Source organism: Castanea sativa, chromosome 11 (assembly GCF_040712315.1).
Source record: "Castanea sativa cultivar Marrone di Chiusa Pesio chromosome 11, ASM4071231v1".
NCBI classification, from domain to species: Eukaryota; Viridiplantae; Streptophyta; class Magnoliopsida; order Fagales; family Fagaceae; genus Castanea; species Castanea sativa.
Window position 1 is genome coordinate 39,185,602 of NC_134023.1, and position 7,373 is coordinate 39,192,974.

Here is a 7,373-nt window from a genome sequence, read left to right on the forward strand (position 1 = left end):
GCAACTTTGGCAATATAATTTCATATAGAGTAGAAATAGCTTCATTAATTTTTTTTCCTGAGTTTTTTTTATTCGGAGACTCTTCTATTTTTTTGAGTAAAAATTAAAAATTTTTACATCCATTATAATTTAGGATTACTACATTTTCCAATCAAAAAAATACTTGGGCGTGCAATGAAAAAATTATTTCACCAACAAAAATGCATAACACTCATCACACCCACAAACGTGCTTTTGTGGGTGAAATGATTTTTTCATCACACGTCTAGGTATTTTTGTGATTGAAAAATGTAATAATCTTAAATTATAATGAATGTAAATTTTAATCCTTAATGAGCACCTTACATTGCCCATTAACACAACCCAATAAAAAATTTTGGAGACTCAAACACGCGGAAGGCGTAAAGACAAGTTTACCCCCCTAAAAAAAATTATACACGTCTCAGTGTATGATTGATTTGAGTATTAGTTTTTACATCATTCTGAGAGGCTAATATGGTCATAAAAAATGCAATCTGTTTTTTTTTTTTTTAATTTTATTTATGGGAAAACACGTCTCAATGTATAAAGGAGAACATGTATTTCCAAACGGCACCATCAGCCTTACCCTAGTGAGTATCTTCATTTGAAAAAATAAAAAATTCTAGATTGTGTCGTATTTCATCTCTTGTTTGGGTTTGACTTATCTCTGGTACTTTTTAAACTTAAATCTTCTTTTGTTTTAATGAGAAACTATCACATCACCCACTAACTAAATAAAATGTGAATATTGAAACTCACTTCCATTTACCATTGTGTATTTAAAACAAAATGAGACCTCCAGTTAAAAAAGTACTAGAGGTAAGTCAAATCCCTCCTGTTTGCTTTCTCCTCCAAAACCAGGATGAGACGCAAATGTATACCGCCAGCTGTATATCCGGCATACAAGAAATTGTTACCGAGGCTCAGTAGGCTGGTAGTACCAGTGGAGGAAAATTTTCCCCTTTATGCTCCCTATCACTATTCGTTGTGACTCTTGCTCCCTCTCGATCTTTTTGTTTCCTAGATATGCCTTCCTTTGAGACAGGATATACATGATGCTGAAGCGTTCTGTTGTATACCTCTTGCCCTTTTTTCTTTGACTTTCTTCTCTTCTTGATAGAATACTATAAAACAAAATGTTTCTACCTAGTGTAGTGTGGCGTGCCTTCGTTATATCAATCACACGTGCGCTTGCACTTTGCGCCTAGGCTGTAGGAGGCGCTTTGCGGTTAAGTGCGATCAGCGCTGTTAACAACACTGAAAGTAACATAGGGAGTTTCGATCTCTTTTGTAAATGGATGGTTTCTCATTGCAGAAATATCCAGACTATGAAATCTACCTGATATGCTTCAATTGTACAAATTGCTCTGCTAAGCTTTGGATTAGGACAGACCCAGAAAACAAAGACTATGTTGTTGAGTCTGGCGCTACCAAAAAGCGTGTTGAAGAAGATGATGGTCAGTTAAAAGTTTAGATTCCCTCCCTAATCTTGATATCACAATGGATTCTGATTTCGTCAGTAAATTAAAATTATTCCTTTTACCAGGTTCTCTTTGATGATGATTGATCCTGACCATGACAAGCAAGATCGGAGGTAATGGTCATCTCGATCTCTTCCATTTTATTGGTTTTGGTGCTTTTAGTAGTTAGGGTTTTAATTGTTTGAAGTGGTTTTGGATGATGGGTTTTGTATTTGGAACTTGGAAGTATTTTAAATTACATTGTACTTTTTATCTTTTGAAATGTTGCTTAATGAATTGCACTGTTGAACTGCTAGCAAGTTTATAATGTTAATTTTTGGGAAAAATTTATCTTATACAGTTTGAAAATACAAATTGAATGCTTTTCTTTAATTAGCCTATGTTTTTCTTTAAAGTTAATGTAAATAGTTGGAGTGAGGAATATAATTTGTTCGATTTGGATTCTAGAGAGGGGATATATGGAAAATTTGTTCAATCTTGCTATGCCAAAAGGCTTTAAGTTGAGGAGCTAATGAATCCTCATTATGCAAGAGCATTTCTTTGAAAGCTAGACCGTCCAAAGAACCATAAAAGTGAGAGGTTCAAGTTTTTTAAGGTCAAACCGGAGTTCAACCATGGTCAAATCTCGACAAAATAAAATATAGGGCAAATTACATAGTTGGTCTTTATCCTTTACACCAGATGTCAATTTGGTCTCTAACCTTTTTTTTTATTTTATATATACATAGTCTCTAACCTTTTAATTGTGTTCATTTGATCTTTAACTTTTCTGTTTCGTATCAATTTGGTCCCTACCGTTATCTTTGAGATGAAAAAATCTGATGTGTCAAACGGAATAATAATAAATAAAAAAATTCCTACGCATCATTACCAACTATGCAGCCACATCAGATTTTATTTGTTTTTTAATTCCTTAAAAAAAATTATGTTCCCATGGAGTCATATTGATCTTCCTAAAACTTTTAAAATGTTCTAAAAACCCAGCCCAAGAGCACACTGGATTAAAGGTTGCGTAGAGAACGAAATGAACCAATATGACAACGACGACAAAGAGGAAAAGGATCCAGAGTAAAGGAGAGCCTTTGGTGCTGTGGTTGATTGTCGTTTTGATGAACTGATCGTCTTTTAGAGAAGTAGTTCCGGCGTAGAGGTTGATAGGGAGAATTAGGAAGATTGAGAGGAGAGCGATAGACGATAGGACGGTGAAACTTCCTCCTTTGATCAAGAGGAACTGAGCGGCATTAACGCCATAGTGGCGAGCGTTCTCATGACATGTGGCGTTCTAGACAGCGAGGACTTCGGTGACGAGAGCGGTGGGGTCTGGGATTCGACGGTGGTTGCTGCGGAGCATGATGGATAGGAGGATGATGCCGCAGGAGATGGAATCAATGACAAATTTGTTGAGAAGGTATTGGATGTTGACGAGAGAGTGTTCTTGGGATGGGTTTTCAGCCTTTTAGGCATTTTAGAAAACTTTAGGAGGTGTATTCTAATTTTAATTTTTTTTAAAAATTTTAAAAATTAAAAAATAAATAAAAAAGAAGAAGAGGAAGAAGACAGAGAACATCATTATTATTACATAAAAATTAATTAGTTACCTCATGTAAATAACTGAAACCGCAATACTAGACAGTCATTCATTGCCATAGATAATTCAACAATGTGCAATACAACAAACATAGTGAGAAATGGTTCTACAGTAAGTCCAAGGGCAGCACAGAATCCTCTAAAAAAACCACATGTGTCCCACAATAAGCCCTCTCTTCTATTTTACTCAGGATTCTACTCCTACGAGATCCTCCTCCACTAGCTAAGTTTGCCGACACTGAGGCATGTAATGCAGCCGCATACCCCCGACGATTGATAAAGAGAGAAAAACCATCAACAATGCACGCAGCTAGAAGCTTGGCCTGAGTGAGAGAGTGAGCCATCTGATAATATTATTTGATCCAACGGCTATTATCAACTTCTTTTGCTGTTGTTGCTGTAGAAGTTGTTTCTTCTTGGAAAGCTTTTCCAGGAAGAGAAAGAAACTTCCACAACAGCTGTTGGTCACTCTCTTTGTTCTGTGGTGGCCGGTCTATTCGAATTTCAATCTGACTGTGTGAATGTAATTTTTATATATATATAAATCTGATGTGTCACAGTTGACCATTGATGTGGCAGGAAAAATAATTTTTTATTATTTCGTTTGACCCATCAGATTTTTTTATCTAAAAGATAACGGTAAAGACGAAATTGACACAACACTGAAAAGTGAAGGATTAAATTAACACAATTGAAAGGTTAGAGATCAAATTTACATTTGATGTAAAAAATAGGGATCAACTAGGTAATTTACCCTAAAATATATTAGTTCAATTATATATATATATATATATATATATAGTTTGTAACATAAAGACCCAAGAAGCTGACTTGCTTTAATGGTTAGCATGTCAAACACAAGTTCTTGCACGGGGGACTTGGGTTTGAGTCCCTGCATGTGCCTCTAATTTAAATTTTTCCAAAAACACATCTTCCTTGAACTTCTTGCCAAAAAACCAGCTGGTCCGGTCCGGTCTGGTTATGAAAACTATCTGCAAGAGGCTATTTGGGTGGTTTTAGCCGTAGGTACCTTGATACTAGGACTTTTATTTGAACTGTCAGATTATAGGAGCTTGTTGACTCCCCAGTGTGAAAGTCTATAAGACAAGTTTGACAATTTTTTGTTCTTTAAATCCTATTTTATCTATTTGTTCATGAGTACTAGTGCTGAAATTAATGACCATGCTGATTGTTTTGGGTGAAAGACCTGATGCTCACACTGCAGTTCTACATTCTCAATTTGAGTTTAAAATGCTATTATATTTCCAAGTATATGCTTCTATATAGCATTATTAAATAATGTGCAGAAAATATATGTTCCTGTCTAGCATTATATGTCCCAGGTTTGCATCAAGATACAATAACTTCAGTTCATGTTTCCAGAGATGCATTGTACTCTAGTTTATCAGTTTGTGTTCTGTTATATCTCACCTGCAGATTATTTATTTATTTATTTATTGGGTGTTACATCGTAATACATTCTTTATATTTTGGGGGGAGGAGTTTGGGGTGTTGGGTTCGTGCTGTTTTCTTATTCTAGGTTTGTTCAAGAAATTTGAGGTCGAGATTAATGATGTGTTGTTTTCTCAAATTCCATATGGATTTTGCGATAGAAATTTTTTTTGCTTAGTATGGGCTTAGGTTGTTGATGATGGTCATTCATGTGGGTTGCTAACACAACGATTTTAAAATTTTTTTTTTTTTAAATGTGTTTTTAAAAATATGACAGGAGATAAGTTGTTGGGTACTTGGTGTATTGTCATTTCGGAATTTAGTGTTGTGAATTTATGCAAATGTTGTTTCAGGCACATGAGTATGTAGTATTACCTCATATACTCCATTATTTTGATTTTGTTATGCAGACGAATAGCAAAAAATTCTAGCAGCTCCCGCTGAAGTTGTATCTGTTCTTGCTGTGGGGTTCCGTAGAAAGCTTTGGTTGGAAAGTTTCTCAACAGAGATGGTCACTAGATAAGGTTTATGTAATCTTTTTTTGTTTTTTTTTTTTTTTCATTCTTATTTTATTTATTGAAGTTATATTACTAAATTAATAAATAAAAGTATTGTGGATATGTATTATGGAATGATGTAGTGTTCTGGATGTTTTTGTATTAAAAACTGGAACGTAGTAGTATTATGGTTGTGTCATGGAACAATGTCAAGTATTTTGAATGGTTAGGTGCTAGGTGTTATGTGCTACGAATGCTTATGTTTAATCATAATAATGTAATACGTGGAAGCATATGAGTGTTTTTCTCTGTTTGGTTATGAATGCTAATGTAACGTACTTTGAGATTATTTTTTGGGTTTTGTTTTATTGATTTGAGTGTTTTTCAAACTAGTAACTAACCCAGAAAATAAAAATTACATATATTTATCTAATTGATGGTGAAAGTTCGGACTTAAATGTTTCAATGCTGAAACCATCAGTACTATAGTTCCTCATAATTCCAAAACAGCCAAAGAAAAGAAAAGGCAAGCATTCATCACAAAAGAACAAATAGACAACTCAAATTTAGGTTAAATTATGCCAACCCTTTTACATATTACAAAATGACTCTCTCAGAATCAGAAAAAAAAAAAAAAAAAAAAGTTTTAAGAAATGAAACTTTTCGTGAGATTTGAATAAATGTAATCATTCATATTTTACAAATGGAATATTTTATTTTAAAAAAATTCTTATTAATTTTTACATACCTATGGGGGAATATCATTCCATTCACGTGTCTAAAGGGAGGAGAGTATCATTTTTAGTAAGGTAAGTTTTTATTTTTATTTTAAAAGGAATATGCTTTTAATGAAATAAAAAGTTTGAGAGGATTTATGTTAAGAGGGTATGGACTTTTTTTTTTTTTTTGGGTGAGGGGAAAGAGTGTATAGACTTAAACTTTACATTTATGCAACCTCAAAGGGGAGCGTAACTTCAGGAAACATCTGCAGGGAGTAATTTCGTAAAACCTCAGGAGGGTGTAATTTACCCAAAAATTAAACATAAGCACGTATTTGACTAACAGTTTTGTAGGATAAATTATCAAGCCCACCATTATATGGTATTCCAATTGCATAACAACCTAGAGAAGCAACCCAACATCACAATAAGGAGCCCCTCAAATTTTATTTTTAATATAGGTACTAATTTTAGCAATTTTATTCTATAAAATTACATTTGCCACTCTTAACTGTTGGAAAAATCTAGTTTTATGTCTCATACAAAACACATAGCGAAAGCAACAAACAAGCATCTATTTCATTCATGATTGATAACGTGCACTATGTAAATTTCAGAATTTAAGAATAAAATAGCGTACCTTGGTGTAGAGAAATTCAAAACAAAGATTAGAAGTACTTCGAAACACTTTTAATCTTCACTCCAATTCCACTTTACGCCCAAGATGTGTGGTCTCTCAATCAGTTTTCAAATGGAGAATGAAAATGTGTCTCACTCTCTCATACATACTGTTTCTTTTATCACTAATAAAAATTATGTATGTTTCTCCCTTTATAACTAACTGATTATCTAATTGGGCTGGCCTATTGGGCCTTTCCAATTGGGTTAGTGTGTGGCTTGGAGTGGGACCAAAAGAGACCAATAAGACACTAGCTCCAATGGGCCTTGGGCTTTTCCGTCAACTCTTGACAAGTCCAAAGTTACCATTAATTATATTTAATACCACTATATAAATATAATTGCGCTCTAGGCCTTATTAATAAATTATATCACAAGACTTTATCATACATACAACCCCTTCATAAAATATTCGTAGTAACACAAAGTCATGAATGTAGACTGCCATTTTGTAAATTACTACATCTTATCCTTGAGTACCCAGTTTAATCCTTTAACGTTATTCACCATATATTTATGAAATCCAATCTCATAAATATATACTTTAGTAACTTCTTACCAAAGTGGTTAGGCCTAACACTCAAAATAACCAAACTCATTAAATTTATCTCAAGGGAATATTTTATATCTCCGTTAAGAGATTATGAATTCCATCTTAAGAATATATATTCCATCAACACTAAATGTGGTTGTCCAACATACTGAGATTTTGACCGTTACTTTAGATCTCACTCTTGATATATCAAAGCAACCTATACCTCATGATCAGGTCCATTATTCTCTCAGGATTAAGAGTTCATGCAAATAAAAGTCGTGAGATTTATTATTCATTTGACAGTCGTTAGGAAAATAATAAATCTCACAGCGGTCCAGTTCAATATGTCTTAACTCTTAAAACATATCAACATATCAACTAAAAGTCTCCACTTCTATGATCA

General features: G+C 33.7%; 1 long non-coding RNA gene across 1 annotated transcript; it reads left to right on the forward strand.

Moving 5' to 3' along the window:
• Window positions 1–849: 849 nt before the first annotated feature.
• LOC142614660 (uncharacterized) lies at window positions 850–5,253 on the forward strand. Its single transcript, XR_012840495.1, has 3 exons — window positions 850–1,478; window positions 1,568–1,615; window positions 4,952–5,253. It is a non-coding gene; the product is annotated as an uncharacterized LOC142614660 (long non-coding RNA).
• Window positions 5,254–7,373: the final 2,120 nt, after the last annotated feature.